The 23344-nt window shown below is 38.8% G+C and overlaps 1 protein-coding gene and 1 pseudogene across 4 annotated transcripts in view; one reads left to right on the top strand and one right to left on the bottom strand.

Moving 5' to 3' along the window:
- The window catches only part of NRXN3 (neurexin 3), a 1415138-nt gene that overhangs the window by 1010227 nt on the left and 381567 nt on the right, over positions 1-23344 (bottom strand). The window lies entirely within an intron of this gene.
- On the top strand, positions 6333-6929 carry LOC150017118 (charged multivesicular body protein 1B2-like; annotated as a pseudogene).

Raw genomic sequence — 23344 nt, 5'->3', positions numbered from 1 at the left:
CATGGTGTGTGTTGGTAACTATTATGCTCATTTCACAGAAGAGGAAGCTGAGAATCAGAGATTTTAAAATCTGCATGAAGTCACACAGCTACTATGTAGTGGAGTTAGAATGAAATGCAGGTAAGTCTGGCTTGAGTGCTTGTGTGCTCAATAACTATTATTATCCTTCCTTTATGTAGCAGAGAAAAACAAATGGGATTTCCCTAAGATCCCCCCTTAACTCCAGCTTCCCCAGCGAGCTGAATCATAAAGGAAACACTAGGTTCCAATGAGGTGTGTACACTGAAGAAAGCACATTCAGAGCACCCGTGAGAGCCTTGTGGAGGCCTCTCCTGGGGCCCATGTCCCTCCTTACACTATATGTGGGAAAGGTATCACAGATGTAGAGGAGCCAGGGAGTATGCACCCCAAGCTCAAATACTAAAGTTCTTCCCTAATTCAGAAACTGGTGAATTCCCTGCTCTGACCTTGCACTCCAGAGCTCCTCCACTCCCTGGATCCCACCTTGACTCCCCTCCCCGTGACCCTCCTGGTGAAGCAGACAGCCAAAGCTTCTGCTGGACACAGAAGAGTGAGTGTCAGGCCAGCTGAGCACACGTGCTCCCCAGAACTGGGAAAAGATCCATACAAAACAGGGCCACCTAAGAGGAACTGGTTGTTCTGACTTGCTGACTTGCTCAGAACTCCAACCAGCTCTTCTAGTCACTTAATCGGCTTCTCAATAAATAAGCTTGTTTATTTTCATACTGAAAACTGGGAATGTGGCCATAACCACCTGTCCAGTGGCATGAGACTGACCTAAATTATCTCTTCCTTACAGGAGCTCCTGGCTTCTTTCAAATGGGCCATCAATTTGGAAGCTGTTTGTTTATTCATGAGGTATGTCTGTAAGAAAACCAAGTTCCTAGATGACTAAAGACTTTGAGTCTGCAAGGGTGGGAACATATCGGTCTCCATAGTAAGTTGAATAATGTTCCCCAAAGACACCGGGAAACTGTACATGTTACCTTACTGAAAAGGGTCTTTGCAAATGTCATGAAGTTAAGGCTCTTGAGGAGAGAGTATCCTGTATTATCCAGGTGGGCCCTAAATGCAATCACCTGTATCCTAGTAAGAAGGATGCTAAGTAAGATTATACACACAGAGAGAAGGGGGCAATGTGAAGGTAGAGGCACAGATTGGAGAGATGAAGCCACAAGTCAAGGAAAGCTGGCAGCCACCAGAAACTGAAAAAGGCATATTTGAATCAGTAGTCACTCCATTTGCCAACTTCCCTTGGAATGCAAGTCAGCAGGTGGAAAGCTTGGTACCAATGAATCAGGCCAAACTGGAGTGAGCAGGGGGACAAGAAAGTATGCAAGGAGGTTAGGGAATATATGGTGGTTGGGGGACCGTTCTACCACCAAAAGTCTAGCAGTGTCCTAAGAAGAAGCTAAGACTTGAGAAAAATCCACTCTTACTTCTCACTCCTTAATTTGTACACTTTTTGTTTGTTTGGACTGGCATGGAAGTAACTACTACCACATAATTCATTAATTGACTCTTAAGGAGGCATTTACTAGCTATGCCCTTGCCTAAGTTTTCTTTCATCGCAGAAGTAGAACACTCTCTGTGTTCCTGCCTGACATAATTTGACCTGCAAGTGTTTTCTGTATTTACCAGAGTCCAAGAATTGAGGAGAGACATGAACAGAGGTAGCCTCCTCTCTGGCCCTTGTATGGGCTGTAGCCCCACCAAAATACAAACACCAGGGCCTACATAGCAGCTGAAAGCTTATTAGGATCCACCCAGGGCTCTCTTACTCTTATCCAAACTATCAATGCACAGAAAAAACAGAAAATCAAGAGACACTAGAATGTCCTTAATCCAGGGCAAAGAAAAGGCAAGGGATCAACTTGAATCTATCAGTAATCCTAAATCTATTGCTTAAGACCTAATAATGGGCAGGGGATATCAAAAGTGGTAACAGGATAAATCCAGACACTTAGCTTTTATCACTTTGGCTTCTGTCACTGGATTCTACTTGGCTGTGTGTCTAGAGGACACGGCACCAAGACCAATAAAAGAAACTTCATTTAACCACAGGTGAAAGAGTAGAGAATTATACCACCTGGACCAGCAGCATTCACAATACTGTATTTTAACTTAGTTGCCTCCCAAGATAAAACATATGTAACTAATGAGTAAATAATTATGAGATAAGATTACTAAAAGCTTATTAAGTTTAAATAGGTCTCAATCCCCAGAACACTCAATATCTGTGCAATAGCTGACATTTTGCTCTATCACTCCCTTCTCAAAATTCTTTTTTTCTGGGGTTTCCTGACTGTACAGTTTCCAAGTAATTCTTTGATGACTCATTTTCAGCCTCTGTCATCAACATCTTTTCCAAATTTCTTAAAAATAGGCTTTTCCCAAGCATGTGACGAAGGCTCTCTTTCCCTTTGTCACTACTCTGTCTCAACTGCTAATTGCAGCTACTGGAACATCTTTATCTCTACCCTAAACACTCCCCAAAGCCCCAGGCCCCAAATCTGGATTGTCTGCTGGAACAATTCATCTATCTAAAATTAAAATTCTCCGAAGACCCTTAGAATCAACCTGTCTAAAAGCAAACTCATTGATTCCTCCTCTGGACTTCCTTATTTCTGTTAATGATCACCCAAGTTTAAATTTTTATAAATATATCTGATCCTTTTCTCCTCATTGCCTGTAGTATCAATTTCTTACCAAGTATATTTGATTATATATCCAAAAAATCAGTTATAGTCATTTTCTCTGTTCCATTCCTGCTATCATTGGTATTATTTAGGCTTCCATTTTATTTAATCATCCAATAAGCAACCGTAAGTATTGGGCTCTATGATGAATGACATTATATCCCTACCTTAAGGAGCTTACCTTTCAGCAGAAGTGCTATACGTGTAAGCATATATATGTACAGTGAAGTTAGAAGAATAATAAATACATAGTGCATTCTCAAAGTAGAATGGCCAATTCTTCTCTGGAGAGATGAAATCTAGATTAAGTTTCATATGGGTGAATGAAATATAGCTTCCTAATTAGTCTTAATTCCAAATCCAATGTCTGCCTCATTTGATCTATTCTTCGCACCGCTGTCCTATTCTTGGTCTGTGACTCAAAACATGATCATAATCTAGAAAAGAATGAATAATTAAACTAAGACATTGGTAAGAAGAAAGACAGACAAAAGTCAAGTCAACATGACTTAGGGTCAAAATGAGCCTTAGAGGGATGCTTGAGGAAAAAGAGGGAAATAATGACTTCCAGGTCTCTATCTTAGGCTACTAGTAGATGTCAAGTCAGTGATAAAAAGAATTCAGTAGGAGAAGTGATAAATGTTGGAGAGGATGGAAGGAGGGAGGGAGGAACCAGGAGAAAGAAAGGGAACCAGGAAGGGGAAGGAGGGGTATGGATCAAGAAAGCCAGTGGACCACGAGAACTGAAAATGAGCCAAATTATACTCCAGAGAAGCGACATAAGACCACATTAATCTCAGCTTAAAGAAGGAGACAGTCCACTTTTATTCCATTTGGTATTAAGATATATATAACCACCACTTTGCCCTGCATCCACATTCCAAGGCTATTCATCTACATATGCTCTTTACAGCTAACTAACCTGAATAGAGAAGAAGCTTTTGCCAAATTATTCTAGTGACACCATATACTTGTAGTCTTAATCTCTTGTATTCCCTCTTAGCATTTTTTCCCTCCTGATTCTCTATTATTTTTCCTAAGAAATTAAACTAAAAAATCCAAGGCAGGAATCATGTCCATCTTTGAATTAAGCACTCAACAAGTACTCAACATATAACCAAAACTGCTGTCACTATATCCTTCTGTATTAATATACATGTCCTTCAGGAATTCTAACCAAATTATTAAATTACCAAAAATAACTAATTAAATGGGGTCCAGTAGTGATGATTATTTTGGTGATGACAGTGGTGATGATAATGATAATAAAAGAGGAGAAGAAACAGAGAGTGATGGGTAGGGCACTAACAATATCCTCATTTTAATAATTTTTATACAGTTTTCAAAATACAGAGAGGAAACAGCGGTAAAAAGAGTAGAAGAGCATCAATCCCATTTATTGGAAATTAAAAAAAAATTATCCCAGGTGTTCTACCATTCTTGTGCTATATATTTAATCAAGTGTAATAAAGTCTACTTTGACCTGAAAGTAAAGAAAGTGGACTAAATATTTATGATAGCACAGAACTTGAAGAAAAACCCCATGAAAAGATTTTGAAACTCTTTCTTTGATTTCTATGACATATAATCTATTCAACCTATTTTCTCCTATGTCTTAACTAACTACTCTTTCTTTTCCTGATTTTATTAATGGGTGTTTTCCCTAAGGCTCAACCTTGACCTCTTCACTCTTTCTGCTGTGCATTTTTTCCATCAGAGCTCATCGCATTCCCAGCTCTAACTTTTTTTTCTCTTTGCAGAGGGCTCCTAAATACTTAAGTCAGCTGTAATTCTTCTCTATGCCCAGACTCATATATATAACCAATAGCTAAGCAGTTTTCATTCTACTGCCTTTCTCTTAAGTTCAAACTATCTCAAAAGACAAAATCATCATCCTGCCCACAATCTTACCCCCCCAACCTCCCATCTTCTTGATGCCATGTCCCACCTCATTAATAACCCATTTAACTGCTCTGATTATAGAAAAACTCTTTCAAAAGTTGCCCTTCATCAATTCCCACTTATCACTCTCTCCTCAATCCACTTTAGAAAAATCTCCTGCCCATATCAAACCATATGGCTTAAAGGCGCTACAAAACTTTGGTCCCTCTTTAGTCATTCCTTTTTATATCCTTTGAATCCAACTCCTCGGGTCTTTGCATCTGCTGGTCCTTTAACTTCTTGTCAAGCAAGTCTCTGTTCCCTGCCAACTCAACTCTACAATGGATCTCCATTACCTTCTGCTCCTTCATCCCACTTTGTTTTGCTCCCTCTCCTCACAGAGTTTATACCACCACCTATAGTTGAGATGTATTAACTTTCTCTTTGTTTTCACCTACCAGGTGGTAAGCTATAGGAAAGCCTGGACTTTCGTTGTTGTCCACGGATCTATGTTTAGCCTCGACATAAAGTAATGTCCAGGGAGCTAGGAGAGAACTAGAGAAATTCTGCAAGCCTTCCCCATTTCTAGTTCTCCAGGCAAACAGGTTCTGCTGAGCCTTCAGAGTCCTTTGGAGTGTTCTTTAGACTTTGGGGTTCTTTGATTTTGATTCTTTACATGATATGTATTTATACTTAGATATACAAAAGTACATATATATACAATATACACAAACAAAAGCACAAGCACATACACACATGCACACACACACGCATATATACATATATTTTTAATCTAAAAGCTAACCAGGTATTATCAATCAGCTTTCTCAACACGGGGAAGGCTCTTTCAGTCAGCCCAATCCTCTCTTACACCCTCTCCCCAACCTCCAACCCTGCTTTCCATTACTGGAGATGATTATTAGCCATTTCCATTTGTGAGTGAGATGCTTTCTTGGTAGAACCCAAGAGTTCTTGCCAAGTTTTGATTAAGTCTTTTGTCCCAGTAAAGAACTGTTAAGTCATTCCAGAAAAATAGTCCATTGGGGAAGAATGGCTTCTGCTGGTGCCAAAGAATATACTCATCATTCATTTATCTATCTGCTTATTAGGCCAATATATGTGAAAGCCATGTAAGAGAAGAAAAATAAATTATTCATTCAACAAACATTTATTGAGTAATACTAACACCAGGAACTATCCAAAGCTAGCTAAAAGGGAGCAGGATAGGGGGGAAGCTTGTTATTATTTATGCAGGATAGCCAGGGAAAGGCTGTAGAATACAGTGACATTTTTGCAGGAACTTAAAAACATTGTGGAACAAACCATGTAAACATGTGGGGAAAGAGAATTACAGGAAGACAGGTAGCAATTACCTAAGTCCTGAGAAGTCAAGTAAATGACATAGTCAAAGAACATCAAGGAGGCTGATATAACTGGATTGGAGGAATGAGGAGGGGCATACTGGAGATAAGGGCAGAGAGGTGGCAGGTGCCAGATCCTACAAGGTCTTACAGGCCTCCAAAAATCTTGAGCTCTGCTTCTGAGCAAGATGGAAAGCCACTGGAGGGTTTTTAGCAGAGAACAGGATATGTTCCTCTTGTGTTTTAAAAAGAATATTGTGAACCAAGCCTAGACACCCAGCCAGCCACAGGTCAGGACTAGGATGTGTCCTCACATCAAACCCATGCTGCTGCCCTAGGCTGCTGCCTCCTGAAAAAAAGTCACGAGTCCATGTCAAATGTGGAGAAACACCTATTTAACTTGAAGTTTGCTGCAAAAGAGCTTAATAGGAATGCCAAGAAATGTGATAAAGAAGAAAAGGCTGAAAAGGCCAAGATTAAAAAGTCCATTTAGAAAGGCAACACAGAAGCTGCGAGAACACATGCTGGAAGTCCAATTTGCCAGAAGAAACAAGCAATTAATCTCTTGAGAGTGAGCACTAGGGTGAATGCTGTGGCAGCCAGAGTACAAGCAGCAGTAACAATGGACAAGGTAACGGGGTCCGTGGCAGGTGTAGTTGTCTATGGATGCTACTTTGGGGAGTATGAGCCTCCAAGAGATTTCTGCCCTGACGGACAAATTTGAACACCAACTTGAAACGCTGGATGTTCAAACCCAACAAATGGGAGACATGCTGAATAGCACTACAACCCTAACGATGCCACCAACAAAGAGGATGTGCTACTTCAAGAATCTACAGGTGACGCTGGCCTTGATCTCAATATGGAACTGCCACCAGGTCAGACAGGACCTGAAGGCACCAGCGCTGCTTCCACAGAAAAGGATGGACTCTCACAGACACTTGCTCATCTACATCATCAGGTATAATTTAAAGAACTGGTGCTTTGGTTTACTTCACTTGCTTCCGAACTATTTTGTGTGTGTATAGAGAGATAAGTTGGACTCCACTTACACTGAGAACCCCATATATTACAAAATGCTTAAACGTTGTTTATATAGAATGCTCTATTTTGCCATGCTGTACTTTCCAATATTTTAAGAAATTCCGGAGAGTTTCCCCTTTGACAAATTTTACATATTCTGACAGTTTTGTATATTCTGTTGAAAAATGTGAGGGACTTTCTTTTTTGTAGGTGACTTTGACCAAGCTAGCATTAGCTTGTTGTATCTGAAACATCTTCCTCAAAAACTGCATCAGAAATCTAGCAACAAAGTACTGCAGAAGAAAGTATAAAATAAAGGTTTTGGTTTCTTTTTAATTCAAAGTTGTTTTTAATCTCTCCATTAAATCACATTCACATGTGACGCATAAACAGAAAAGCAGGGAAAACATATTTACTTAACATGCTTACATAGCCCAAAACACCTCTTTTAATACCATACAATGCTATTTTTTTGTGTTTTATGTTTGTTTTTGCTATTCAAGCATCAATGCAGGTAAATTTTATTCTGTGTTCACTGACTCTAAAATTTAGCTTATTATTGGAATGTGTACCCAATAATTTAATGACTATTATTTAAATTTGTGCAAGTTAAAAAAATTATCATTGATAATTTTCCAATATACAAGAAAAAATCTACAACATTAAATTAAAGAAATTAAGGATTGAACCATTTTTAAATTTTTGCTTTGTTAAATATCACTGTTGTTAAGACTCAGAGAAACTTAACCTTTTACACTTTCAAATGAAATTGAAACATATTTTAAATGATTCTCCTATTTCTACTCTGCTCTTGGTACAGTGTATATTAAAAGGTTAACTTAATGGCCTTAATATCACTTACATTTTCCATAGGATTGTTGATTGCTTTTTGAGAATTTTGGCCTACATTTTTAAATCAACTAACAAAAAATAACAAAGAAAACAAAATTGAGTCAACTCAAGTTACAACTACCATAAGCCCTGGATAAATGTGTTTGTCCTTTTATCTTAAGCAAAAACTCTTTAATAACTGGAAGAAATGAAGTAGAAATAAATGTTAGAATAAAATGTTTGCCTAGCCGTGTGAATAACTCCCAGACCAGCAGCAGTTGGGTGTGTGTACAACATCGGGGTGTGGGACACATTAAAGTTTTAAGGTCAAAAGAAGATTAGACTCTGGAAGGCCAGGATCCTTGGGGGAAAGTATTGGATGCCCAACTGTACTATCCATCTCCTCAGAAACATCTCTTTTACCCAACTAAAATGAGCAAATGCCTGCAATTTTTTTTTCAGTAACAGTCTTATATGTGGAAAAGTGACCAAGTTATATTTAAGCTAATATACTATTAACCTAGGTTAAGTAGGTAAGGTGTTTTTCATTACTTACTGCATGATTGATCCATGGAAGAATTCTAATATTTCATTAAGTTCTATTGAAGAGCAGAAATGTTTAGAAAATCTTTCCATTGTTAAGTCCTGAAGGCATTCAAAGTGCAATTATGGAGATTTTTTTTGCAAAGTATTCATTTTTCATATATATTTCCTATTGTAAATGAGAGTATGTATGAATAAAGATTATTTTCACTGGTTAATAAAATAATAAATTACTCTTGCTAAATTTCAATTAAACCTATTTAACTTTCTGGGTATTTGACTACATGGTATGGCCTCAACGTGGTAATCTTCCATTTTGTTTATAATTGATGCTTTGTCCTTTCTATTTAAAGGGTAAGTTTGTTTATATTGGAATATCCTGAGGTGGCATAGAAGAGATTATTACTAACTAAAATATCTATGAAATAGAGTGATCTTATTTTCCATTGGTGGGAATTGTAGCTTTCGTTCTTTTGAATTCAATAAAAATTGTTAAATTGTGAAGAAAAAAAAAGACTACTCGGGCTGCTAGGGAGCTATATAGACTTGAAGGAGAAGAACCAGGGGTCAAAAACAGAAATAGGAAAGCATTTAGAAGACTGTTGCAGCAACTAATGAGAAATATGGTGGCCTGGATGGGTGTGTTGCTCTTCAGAGCCTTTGCTGACCTCCCGGGTTCCTTTTCTGGCCCCTTCTCTGTGATCTCGAAGCACTGAGCCAATGCCTCGTTAAAGCACTTCTCAAATTGCATTATAACCATGTGTTTACTTGTCTGTTTCCCTGCCCAGAATTAGAGCTCTCCAATAAAAGACATGTCTTAAGTGCCTTTTCAACTTTGTCTTCATATAGTAGGTACAGAAAGTGAGTTAATGAACTTGAAATATATAAAGCACAATACGAGCCAATTTACTCATAGCAAAATAAATAGTACAGTGGAGCTGCATCATATTTATGTATAACTTCCACAGATTCAGCTGTCCAAATTCAAGGAGAAATGTGAGGGAGTGAGAGAATTATCCACTTACCACCTAACATTTTCCTTATTCCAAGTAGACGCAACTTTCACATTTCCTGAAAATAAATGCTTAGCAGAAATGCCAAAAGATATCAATGATAATAACTCTTGTTCTTTGTGCTTTCAAGGGGCCGGACCTTTCAGGAGTAATTTAAGAGCCTTGTCAAGAACAAAGTCAAATACAAGCATTTTTTTTCACCTCATGTGCCAATTTTATAAAGTAATCTCCATATGAACTGTGTGTAGTCTACTGTGCCACCCTCTGAAGGCCTCCTTACTCCTCACATCTACAGCCTGATTGTCACGCTTGCCCAACATCCACAGACACTGGCTGTTAGATACTGGCTCCCTTCTAAGATCTTCCAACTACGGGATCAGTATGGTTAATGTAGTCAGTGAAAATAGGCCCCCAAACAAGGTATAGTCCATTATCAGCCCCCAAGTTCAAAGGTTCAGGAAGAGGACGAGGCCCCAAAGGAAAAAAAAAAAGAGAGAGAGAATCATTGTTCAATAGATGCCAATACACATTTTGGGTGGTCTCCAAGTAAACCATCCTTAGAAAGTATTTATATAAATATTGCTAATGTGATTAAGGTATCTAATTTTCACTAGGGAATCATTCATCTAAGATCTCACTAATATAAAATAAATAGAAAATTTGGAAATTTTAGTACGTAATATATTACGAAGCCAGTCATGACAAAATATTCTGCTGATTAATAAAGGATTCTACAAGGACACTTGGAAAGTAAGCTTTTGTCAGTCTAAAAGCACTCCCTTCCCTGCAGTCCAAGACTCTCTGCAGCTCAGACCCAAGCTACCTTAAGCACTCATAAATGCCCTCCCCGCTCCTGGAACATGTTCACTGTCACTAATACAGTGCATTCTGCAGAGACTTTCTCCATCTGTTCGAATCCCAACCACCTCTCAATATCTATCTATCTGTATTTACTTGTTTTTGCTTAGCCGGCCCTTCTATATTCTGCTGGGAACTCCGTTGGAATAAGAATAATTCAGCATGTTCTTCTAATTGTTCTGATGTCATAACTCAAATGGCGGACAAACTTTCTCAAGTTGACCACAAGCTAATCTAGGTGAATGACTGAGCTTCACAGGCATGAGGAAAGAGGTGCTCTAGATTATTCTTATTTTTTTCAGTCTCTAGAGTAGCAATTTCCATTAGAAATATAATGAAAGTCACATGTAATTTAAAATTTTCTAGTAACCACATTTTTTAAAAAGTAAAAAAATAAATTAAATAAAGTACATAGACAGGTGACATTAATTTTAATACATTTTATCTAACCTATGTAACATTGTTATCATTGCACTATATAATCAACATAATAAATTATCAGATATGTTACTTTTTTTTTTTACTAAGTGTTAAAAACCCAGTGTGTATTTTATACTTACAGCACACCTCAGCTCTGCCCAGACCCTCTTCAGCTCAGTAGCCAGATGTGGCTTGTGGCTACTGCACTGGGCATCAAAGCTCTGGAATGATTTTCCTCTGTGGTGATTTAATATGTTGACATCCTGATATATTACAAAGATCCTAGTGAGTTTTCATTAGTCCACAAAACAATTTCTCATTTTCTGATAATTCCTGATAAACAGAGGGGGAGGAAGTAGAGCATAACGGCTACCCATATGTGCTCTGGAACCAGGCTGGGGGAGTTTAACTCCCAGTGCCGACCCTGAACTAGCCGAATGGCCTTGAGCAAACCAACTTGGTGCTTTGGTTTCCTTTTCTCCTTCCCAGTGACAATGTATCCATCTCTTAGAGTTACTGTGAGGCCTAGATGAGTGCTTAATATAATCACTTAGGACACTGCTTACTGTATAAGAAGTGATCGATTCGTTATTGACTACTATTTCTGATTCTTCTCCATTGTTATTATATTAGCTAAAATTGAGGATCAGGCTGTGGCTGCGATAATTGCACAGGAGTACAGGCTGCCGCTGACTAAGGCCCAGGCTCAAAGAGCCCAATGACCATCAGATTGTCACACTCTTTAGGGCTCTGGACTGTTTTCCTCAGTGTGAGCACCTGCCCATCTCCCTGCCCCAGCACCGACCATCCTGCTGCTGACGCTCTATGACCTAGGCAGGCTCACACTCCTCCATGGCTCTGGAGAACAGGACGGGGCAGTGAAAGAACAGACAATTGAAGAAGAAGCCACAGAGTACAGACAACCAGTTCCAGATTGGTTTTGGCACATCCCACCCAATTCCAATACTGCAATGAACCAACAACACCTTTCGCCAGAGTGGCTTCTCATCTCCATCACTGACAACAGGACACACACGGGATGGGAATGGGAAATGAAGCACGGGGCCCATTTTTCCAAAAACAATTCTCATGACTCTCTCAGCTGCTTTGGAAGGTCTAGTCACTTTTCTCTAAGTTCAACTCACTAATGAAATAAGCCGACTCTATTCCTCTTTGAAATGTCACTATTTGGAAATAATTCAGGACCAAAAATGGAAAGAAAAAAAAAAAACCCCACAGTTTCTTCTTCTGCCACTACCAAGGAACCTGGGCCTCTGCAAATAATTTACAAACCACTGACCTCAAGAATCTCACCGATTTTGAAAATTGAAACCATGGGTAGGATCTTGCTGTAAAGATTCAGTGAAAAAAACCCAGTTCCAAGTCCTCCTTATTTCTTTTCTCTTTTTTCTCTTTTGGTATTTGTGTCCATCTGCCAAATAGTCTTCTATAGCACAACAAAGCTAGAAGCCAAGCTTCTTCTCCAGGGCTTCTGCACGTGGATGCTGACCCTCCAACCAGGTGAGGACGTGGCCTTGCTATTCTACATCTGGATCAGAAGCCAGGACATTCCAGCATTTGAAAGCATTTCTTTGCTTGGGCATGCAGAGATTACCGGTGTCAGTTCTTTCAGAATGTGACATAAGTCCCAATTACATAAGTGAGCTTTCCAAAAAGATTTGGAAGGACTCAACCCCAAACGCATGGTGTCTCTCGCAGCTGCCTGCTGCTCTGAAGGACCCTGGGTGCCAAGTGAAGCTGTATTAGGAAACATTACATCTGTTCCTTCCCTATATAGTCACCATGCTTCTGATAATACTTTTATCCCTGGGTAATTAACTCAGAAATTAAATGAAGTGTGTTTATGGTCCCTTCCTGGCCAGTGCACAGCCAACTTGAAATACTGGGGTATTGGTTAAGGGTGCATTTCCTCAGATTATGGACAAGCGGATTCCAGGAGGTGGAGCAGCCACCTCGGGCACTGATGTCCTCTTCCACCTGAGACAGTCATTTAGTGTCATCTGTAAAGGAGAGGGACAACAGGTAACAACTACAACAAAGGAGCCGTTGGTGCAAGTTGATAAAACCAAACCACTCCATTTGGGGTCGCTATAAATCAAGGAACTAATTAAAATAAGACTGAATACTCTGCATGCATGCACAAACTAGGAAGGGAGGACAGTCCCAGGAGAAGGGGGGTCAAATTCCAAATTCAGGATGCAACTGGCAAAACCAGTCTTTATCTGGTGGTATTTCAGACGGAGCCCAATCCAAAATTCCACATTACAGTTTTTCATCAAGAACTCGCCATCTCTCTTTTAGAAGTGGTTCCTCCTTTCAGAAGGACAGGGCCTCAAATACTTCAAAAGTGCTTTCCTCTGCTAAGAGTTTATAGTTCAGTCAGTGACTTCAGTTTCTGTATGTGCTCATGACATTTTATTTTTTCTGAAAATTATTTCCAAAAATTTGAAAATAAAATCACAGTCCTTTCCTCTTATGAGAAAAATTTTAAAATTGAAAATAAATTAAAAAGAACAGAATCTGTCTTCTTCTTTATGTTGTGCTATTTATGATACTGCATAAACAGAATCCAACCTAATCCTTTGTTTTTATTATTGTATTTGTTTAGAATTTTTCTTTTTTTTTTTTAGAGAGAGGGGAAGGGAGAGAGAAATAGAGGGAGAGAAACATCGATGTGTGGTTGCCTCTCATGTGCCCCCAACCGGGGACCCAGCCCACAACCTGGGCATGTGCCCTCACTGGGAATCAAACCACTGACCGTTGGGTTCACAGGCCAGCACTCAATCCACTGAACCACACCAGCCAGGGCAGAATCCAACCTTATCTTTAGCCTAATCTCCTATGCTTCTCCCCATTTGTGCCTCATGTTTTCTAGACCCACTCAAATACCCATTTATGGAAAATAACACAAATGCTCCTACTTCTGTATATTTGACTTAGACTGTTCCTTTAATGAGATGTTCTTTCCCTAGCTCTTCTGTCCACCGAAATCATGGCCAATTTTCAAATTTGCTTCAAGCCTTCTCCAAGCAAAATATATCGTTCCCTCCTCTTGGCTAGTATAATAGCTTCAAAGACTCTAATTAAAACATAAATTCACAGAAGTGCAGAAATCAAAGATGAACAGCTCGAGTAATTTTCAGAGTGATCATCCTCATATACTCACCATCCAAATCAAGAAATAAAATGATAACATCACCCGAGAAGCCTCCTTCAACCTTCATTTGACCCATTCTTCTTCAAAGATAACTGACTTACAACACCATAGAACACTTTTGCCTATTCTAAACTTTATATAGGAGGGAAAATATAATATATATTCTTCTGTGTCTGGCTTGTTTTACTCAATATTATGTCTGTGAGATTTATCTGTGTCATTATACATAATTCATTCATTTTTATTGTTATATAACTTTCCATTTTGTGAATATAACACAGCATTTATTCTATTGTCCATGGCCATTTGGGTTGCTTCCAGTCTAGAACTATTTTAGAGTGTTTAGCAACATTTTTTGCATGCACATTATAATGTGCATATGAATGCATTTCTGTTGGCATCTACCTAGGCCTGGATTTGCTGGATCACAGGGTATGCATAATCAGCTTTAGTAGATATTGTCAAAATATTTTCCAAAATACTTGTACCAGTTTTCACAAAACTCTTGTACCAATCCCAGTGTATAAGGGTTTCAGGGGTTTCTCAGCCTGTCCAACACTTGATCTTGCCAATCTTTTGATGTAGCCATGCACTGAATATGTAGTGATATTAAACACTGTGTTTTAATTAAACTTACCTACTGACTAGTGTTGCTGAATACCTTTTCATATGCTCATTGACCATTTGGATATACTCCTGTTTAAGTCTCTTGTCCAATTTTTTAAAATAACTGATTCTTTCCAAACTAATTTGTAAGAGTTCTTAATATATTCCAGATAAGAGGTTCTTAGGACTTATGTGTATTACAAATACCTTCTCCCACTCTGGAACTTACTTCTTACTTTGTTGATGGTGAGTGTCCTTTAACATTTTAAATTATAATATAGTTTCAACTTCTCAATCTTTTTGTACCCTGTTTGAAAATGTTTTCCATGAAGATATTCATTCACATTTTCTTTTACAGGCTTTATTTCATTGCCTTTTTACACGTAGATTGACAATTCACTTGGAGTTAGTTTATGGCACAAGGCAGAAGTCAGTTTTCCAAAGAGTTATCCAATTGATCAAGAACCATTTATTGAAAAGATTTTACCTTCCCCTCTGTTATGAAGAATCACCTTTAATATATCAAACATCTGTATATGTGGGGGTCAGTTTCTAGACTCTCTGTTCTATTGGTCTAATCGCCTGGTTTCATGCCAGCACCTTGATGTTTTCTTTAAATGTTTGGAAGAGTTCAACATAATTCCCTATCAACCTGTCAACACTCCAGGGGAGGAAGCCTAAACTGAGTAGACTCAATGAACGTGTTTGAGGAACAGCTTTCCCATGAAAGCATCCTTTTATAATAGTTTCAGTGCCATCGTTTTCAGTTGTTCAGTAATCATATCTGCTTTGGGGACTTGGCTGTGTTTGCTTTGTGTTCTGCATGAGGGTATTCTGAATGTGATCTTTTCATATATTGTGCCATTTTTTGAAAGACAGTACATGTGCGATACTGGGATATGGGTAATAAAATTTTGTAAGTACTGAAAAAACTTTTAAGTGGGAAGACAGCAAGTTTCTGCTGATAAACAGGAGACCAGCTCCAAACTGACTCCTGAAAGGAAGGAAGGAAGGCCTCTCACTGGAGTTTAGCAAAATAAGAGGGAAATGAGGTAGGAAACATGTAACTTATACACCCTGAAGTCTCTATACTCACAGGAGGAATGGGAACTTGAAATGCAAGAAGCCATAGGTATATATTTTATAGGGTAAATCTGACATATGCTCTGTTGAGTTGGTTTTACTATTTTATGTGAATTACTGGCAGTGCCAAATATTGTCAAGAATGCAAGGCAACAGGAACATTTACATACTGCCCATGGCAACAATTTGGCATCACCTGGTAGAGTTAAAAGATGTACCCAGCTTATGTCCAGTAGGCATTTGCACTTCCAGGTATATGTCCTGGCTAAACTCTGACACAGATGTGAATAAAAAGTATGCAAAAGGCGTTCACTATAGCCTTAACTGTAATATTAAAAACTGGGAACAACATCAAAATCTAGCCACACTAGAATGGGTAAAATGAATGTTCCTATAATAGGACACTAACTAAATAGTAGTTACCATGATTAAATAAAATCTACATAAAACAGTATAGAGAAATCTTTAGAATGTTATGTAAATAAGTTGTACAAAGATATGTACAAAGAGTGTTTATATGAATTTTAAACACTCAAATTATAGTCCACATTGTTTAAGATATGCATACATATATAAGAAAAAATTTAAACATGAACTAGAAAGCAACATAGCAACTCAAGGAGAGTTATTTCCTCTGACACCAGAATCCTTCGGAAATCTACCACTCCCAATCTATTTGAGCTGGCAAAAAATGTTTTAAAATTAATTGTTTTTCTCCTATACATAATTAAGTTCCCCAGGAGTAACTCAAAACTTCTCTTCTCACCCTATCCTCAACCTTTGAAATGGTCTAGAGCAAAATTAACTCATTGATGATCCAAAGAAACTACTCTAGAAGGACGGAAATCATTTAGAGGGACAACAATTAATAAATACCAATAAAAAGTAACTCTCCTGGGTCTCTCCATGTGTCATTCTTGGATCTCTCTTCTTCTGGCTGTTTTCTATTAGTATATAATGGACTCTAGGAGAATCATCTCAGTTTTTTCTGTATATGAGACTTTTAGATTCTTTTTGTCCCTTTTTTTCTTCCCTCCCATGCTTTGTTCATACAATATGATCCTGGGCTGAGTCTCATTCAAGAGATCTCTGGTCTCCAATGCTTAGAAAGCCAAGCGGTCGAGTAGGTGAGGTGCAAGGAAAAGAATACTTTTCAATTCTGTCTCTCACTTAGGCCTTAAGTTAGTTCAAAGGACAAGAAGATCAGATAGAGCTTCAAAGCTGAATGTGGTCCGACACATTCTATAAAGTTAAGTGTTTCTCTGCCCCTGGTACCACCTACTTGGCTGCCACCCTGATTGTTCATCATCCTACACTGAGTACTTCCTGCTAGGAGAATACTCTGCTACCTCCATGTTCCTCCTTTGCCTAAGTAATTCTTCGACTATATTTTGCATCAGAAACAGTTTGTACTGTCCTTAAACAAAGGAAGCCTTGCTCTTCTTTTGTAATGGGAAATTATAAAGATGTAGGGATGCTTCCCATGAATACTTCCAACCAAGACACCGAATTTAGGATGAGACAGAAAGGACTACATTTTTCCTGCTTCAAATATAACATTTGAATGTGACCTGGAAGACATAAAAGTCATTGGTATAAAGCTGACAAGTCACCTGCCTTTCCAACCCCCTTTCCTCTTATAGTTTATAAATGTCAGGCTCTTTTTATTCTGGGACCAATTATTGAACTTTACCCACCACACCCACTACTAATGGATAAGCACTGAAACCACAACTTATTTGGCCCTAGCCACATAGACACTCACAACATGGTAAGAAATGTTATTCCCTGCCAAATTACCTGGACATATACCTTAGGCATGAAAGACTCTATTTTCCTTAATGAACACTAATGATTCATTTGAAGAGACAACTGAAGTTGAGATGTTGAGAGTCTCTCATTGCTAATTATGAATTTCACTGTGCTGGAAGAAGGGTGCATTAGCAAGGGCTCCAGGGCTCCAGAAAGTTCACCCGATGTTTGCAGAAAAATCAATAAGTGCCTACAAAAGTATCTGAAGTCCCTTGACACCAAACACCAACCTCCTTCTATAAGCACATACATCTGAATGAGGCTTTTGACTGTATCAGACCAGTTCCTGCCTTGTTTTAATCTCAAAACAACAGCAGAGTGTAATTTGAGAGTCCCACGGGACCCTGCACTTCCATCTTTCCTGAATCAGTCCTGACAGGGATGGAAGACCCAGGAGACACCTCTGCCCCAGTTTCTGGTTAAGAGTATGGGATTAAGTCTGCAAATCCAGGGGGGCACTATGACCAATGGACTACCATGTGGCCACTGTGTGACACTCATTTCTGCCCTGTTATAGACCTACAACAGACCTGGCTTCTGCTTTTCATGCTGCCTCGGGCTCCATTCCCCTTGAAAGACCCAAGACAACAGTGAACCTTAATCTATTTAGATTGGGCCTTCCCTGCTTTGAGTCCTGAGCCTTACTTGGTACTATAAACTAAATTGTGTGTCCCTGCCTATCCCCTAGTGTGATGGTACGTGGCAGTGGCACTTTTGGGACATAATTGATTCATGAGGGTGGAGCCCTCATGAGTGTATTAGTGCCCTTACAGGAAGAGACACCAGAGAGATGATCTCTCTTTCTACCAATTGAGGACACAACAAGAAGGTGCTTTCTGCAAACCATCAAGAAGGACCTAACCAGGACAACAGATGTGCAGGCACCTTGATCTTGGATTTCCTGGCTTCCATAATGGTGAGAAATAAAGGCCTATCATTTATGCCATCTAGACTATGATGATTGTTACAGCAGCCTGGGCTGACTGAAGTGCCTGGGAAACCTTAGGATTCATACCTTTAATTTGACAGGTCTCTTGGAACCACAACCCAGCTCTATCTGAATTCTACAACCACCAAATGGCCCATACTATTCAGTCAATGACCCCCCTTGGCATCAACAGCAACCTGAACCATTGCTGGGACTGCCTGGCTACCCTGTAAAATGAAACAAAATCAAAACAGAAACACCAAACAGTCTCTGCAACACAATTAGCTCCACTAGCCTTTGTGAGACATTCCAAAGAGTAAGTCCCACCCACCCAGGCTTGATTCATTCACCTCTGTCTTGGGGTCCTTTGTCACTGCCAGTCCCAGCAGGACTAGTACATAGGTCTGCTCATTTATGACAGGAGACTTAAATTTCAGGTCATGAGATTTAACCTGCAGTAAATCCAAATTTGCATAAGGATAATGGGCATTCTAAGACACTGTATGGCAATGAGCCCTAATGCAGTAATTAACCACTGAGCACATTTACTGATAAGCTGTTCATTAGAGAAAAACCTCACAACTACCAGTGTTATCAGAGTCCACGATTTTTGCAAATCTCTTTCAGAAATACTTTTTTGCCCATGGGGCTAAAAGCTAGCAAAAATCACAGAGCAGTTATTCTCAACACTATTTTCATGAAATGGTCAGTATGATAAGCCCTGAGAGGTGAGAACCGGTTTTGTGGATATCACTTTATTTTACTCATATGAACTTTCTCTTAAATTTATTTTGGAAGAAAAACTGCTGTGGAGGAAGCATTGGCTACTTCTTTTTTGTTTGTCCATCTTAAGCCAGAATTGGCTCATTCATTCACATAGGAAGCACATTTTTATGAATTAGTGGTACTATAAGGGAGGGAGGAGCCCAGTGAGGCAGGCCAATTCCCAATCATAGTACGTCCAACCGTTTGTCTCATCACTTAGGACATTTTCACTCCCAGTCCTTCACAGATAGAGCTCTCACAACTCACTTTCTCTTGGACCACGATGCTCTTGGTCCTTAGCACCATCTTTTGGAGAGCATCCACAAAGCCCATGGTCCAACCTGCCTCAGCTGCACCAATCCAATGGCCACATGTAATCAATTCAGCATTGACTGTGCACTTAATACATGTCAGTCATGGTGCCTTGGCCCAGGAGTGATACAAAGATAAATAAGACACAGTCTTTCCTCAAGTAGCAAAAAATATGTTGATGTCTTGAATCACCCCTTGGTTCTTCATTTGCATTGGTTCTTCTGTTAAGAGTAATTTAATTGAATCCTGACTAGAGAATAACACCATATAGACTGAACTGGTAGTTGGCGATAACCCCAGTGTTCCAGGACATGCTAGACTCTCCCTTCCTGAAAGTCTTTACTACATGTTGCTGTACCACTGACTCTGACAAATGACAACAGCATTTTGTTACATTTCTTCATGATTAGATTCTTCAAGTGCTCTATGTATGTACGTAAATCTTATCTCATCAACAATATTCTTAGTTGTTATAAATCCTTTGTGCAGTAAACATACAAAACAGATAAGATGGAAAGCTATTTGAGAACAAAAAATCCTGTCATATTGCTGGTAATAAAAATGCAAGGCATTCGGTGAATGACTTATACTGAACTGAATTCAGATGAATGGGCCTTGTCTTCTAGATAGCCTTTAGTAGCTTCTAGTTTCAAATCTATGAAGTTTGCATTCCATTTGCTAATCACATAAAAATATCCCCTAAGTTTCACTGTTCTACCACTGTGGCTTTTAAATATTATTATAACAAATAGATGTTGAATCCCTCACACTCACAGCTTCAGTAAAATTTAATGACAGAGTTAATCAATTAGGGAAAAGGAGAGTATAACAGCAAAATATGAATTATTGAAAGATCTTTTTTTTAATTACAGCAACTCAAAATAAGCCTACAAAATATTTCTTAGTAAGATTTTTTATATGTACTCTACTAATGAATACATTTTTAAAAGTTTGGAATTCTCCCTACGGATGCTGTTTTAACATGCATGCTTCTTCACTTCTATTGGATTTTTTGCCTCTGAATTTCAAAATGAGAAAGTCTCTCTGATTCAAACATAAAGCAAAATTATCCACCAGCTCTGACTTCTCAGCTACAATGGTACTTTCAGGTCTCAACTTACTGGTTCTCTTATTGGCACTGAGCCCTGCTGACTATGCCACCACCTGGAAACTTCTTGGCTTTCATAATACTGCTTTCTCTAGTTTCCTCCTGCCTCTCCAACTTTTTCTTTTAAATCCCTCTTCTCTTAAACACTAGTGAGTCTCAGAATTCCTTTTTAAAAAACTCACTGTCCTATTTGATTTGCTTTCTTTCTTAATTCTATTTAATTTCACTATGTTCCTTATATTCTGATTATAGCTACAGATACCTATCTGAACTTGACCATGAGCTCCAGGTAATATCAGTACCTCTAACAGAATACACTCAAAACTAAACTCAGCATTTTCCCATTAAGCCTGCCACTCCTCCAGTATTTCCACATTGTATTATTGTTGCCCAAACCTAAAACTGTGGCCTTTCCCTGCTCTTACTCTGAAGTCCAACCAAGTTGATAAGGTTTACTAATTGTGTCCTCCCTGCTCCTCTCATTCCTAGTTTCACCCACCTATAGAATAAAGTCCTAGCTCTGGTGATACATATGCCAACCTCATCTTGCATCAACCAACCACACTGAGCTCTGTTTCTATGAAATGAGTTAAAACATGTAAAACACTTAGAAGAGTTTCTGACATATAACAATCATTACATGGTAGTTACTATTACTGTTATGACCACCACCCCTATTCCTTTGTTAATATTTGTCCCCCACTCTCACCATGCTATTTCACATCTTTATGTCTTTGCTGATGCTATTTCCTTTTCCTGGAATTGCTCCTTTTGCCTAATTCCTCACTCTTAAAATTTTTTTGAAGTTCTACTCATGTTCTTTCTCCTTTAAGAAACTGTCTCTAATATCTTAGGTCAAGCTAAGTGCCAAAATCTAAGCTTCGGTGTAAACCTGTAAAAACTTTGATCATATAGCTTAATATATTACAATATATTATAATTAATCATCCAATTTTGTCTGCTCTTTCAACTAGAGCAGGAGTCAGCAAACTATAGCCTCCGGCCAAATCCAGCATACTTGCTGCTTATGTAAATAAAGTTTTATTGGAACACAGACATGACCATTTCTCAACATATTATCTATGGGTGCAATAATGCTAAAAAAGCAGAGTTTGGTAGTGATAATGCAGATCCTATGGCCCACAAAACCATATCTTCACTACTATTAACTCTTTACTATCTGTTCCAGAGTTTTTCAAACTTGGCACTATTGGTATTTGGGGCTGTATAATTCTTTGTCGAAGAAGAATATGCATTGTATGGTACACAGCAATAGCCTTAACCTCTACCCACTAAATGCCAGCACCACTCATACCCCAGCACATCAGTACCCCTTTACTCCACGCATCTACCCCCTCACTCCAGTTTTAACAACCAAAAAATGTCTCCAGACATTGCCAAGTGTTCTTGGGGGTCAAAATTGTGCCCAGTTGAGAACCATCAACCTAGCATTTTACAGAAAATATTGCCTATCCCTGAGGTATAAGATCTTTCAAGGAAGGAAGTATGCCGCATTCACGTTGTATTCCAAACACCATGTTGAATACAACAGAAGCTCATTAAATCAATCATTTAAAGGTGACCAAATGATTATAAGACATTCCAAAGCATTTTGAAGTTTTTAAGGATTTTATACTTGAAAGGGAAATTGGTGGACATCAAGCCAATACCCAATATTACAACTAAGTTTTGTTTCCTTTAGCATTTTCAACTTCACCTATCAGAACTGTCACAAAGTTTCTGCTTGGCTAAAGGAGAAACCAGCAAAATGAAAAGGGAACCTACCATACGGGAAAACATATTGCCCAATGATACTTCGGACAAGGGTCTGATCTCCAAAATATATGAAGAACTTATATGATTCAACACCAGGAAGACAAACAGTCCAATTAAAAAATGGGCAAAGGACCTGAACACACCCTTCTCCAAGGAGGACATACAGAGGGGCCCATAGGCATACGAAACGATGCTCAACATGACTAGCCATTAAGAAGATGCAAATTAAAACCACAATGAGATACCACCTCACACCTGTCAGAATGGCCATCATTAACAAATCAACAAGCAACAAGTGCTGGTGATGATGGGGAGAAAAGGGAACCCTAGTGCCCTGTTGGTGGTCATGCAGACTGGTGCAGCCACTGTGGAAAACAGTAAGGAATTTCCTCAAAAAAACTAAAAATGGAACTGCTTTTTGATCCAGTGATTCCACTCCTGGGATTATATCCTAAGAATCCCAAAACACCAATTCAGAAGAACCTATGCACCCCTATGTTCATAGCAGCGCTATTTACAATAGCCAAGTGCTGGAAACAGCCTAAGTTCCCATCAGTGGATGAGTGGATCAAAAAACTGTGGCACATTTACATAGTGGAACTATGAGTTCCTTCCACATTTACATAGTAGAAGGAACTCCTACCTTTTGCGACAGCATGGATGGAAATGGAGAGTATTACCTTAGTGAAATAAGCCAGGCAGCAAAAGACAAATACCATATGATCTCACCTAATACAGGAACCTAATGAACAAAACAAACAAATGAGCAAAATAGAACCAGAGGCATGGAAGGAAACAAGAAGCAGACTGACAGCAACTGTTGTGGGAGGGGAGAAGAGGAGAAAGAAGGGGAAGGGTCTAGTCAAGGAACTAGTATAAATGACCCATGGGCATGGACAATGGGGTGGGGACTGACTGTGGGAGTTGCAGGGCATGGGGGCGGTCCGTGGAGAGCAACAGGGGGAAAATTGGGACACCTGTAATAGAACAATAAAAACAGAAATTTTAAGAAAATATCTATTAAGAAAAATTATGCTGAGAAAGTTAAGTATCACAACCTCATTTGATTAGTAAGAATTTAAAAAATATGAAATCACTGTATTCAGGTTTTCTATATATACATACA

This window comes from Furipterus horrens, unplaced genomic scaffold (genome assembly GCF_987537825.1).
Source record: "Furipterus horrens unplaced genomic scaffold, mFurHor1.1.pri manual_scaffold_3, whole genome shotgun sequence".
Classification (NCBI taxonomy): Eukaryota; Metazoa; Chordata; class Mammalia; order Chiroptera; family Furipteridae; genus Furipterus; species Furipterus horrens.
Note: the sequence above shows the minus strand (reverse complement) of the source record. Positions and strands in the feature narration are given on the sequence as shown.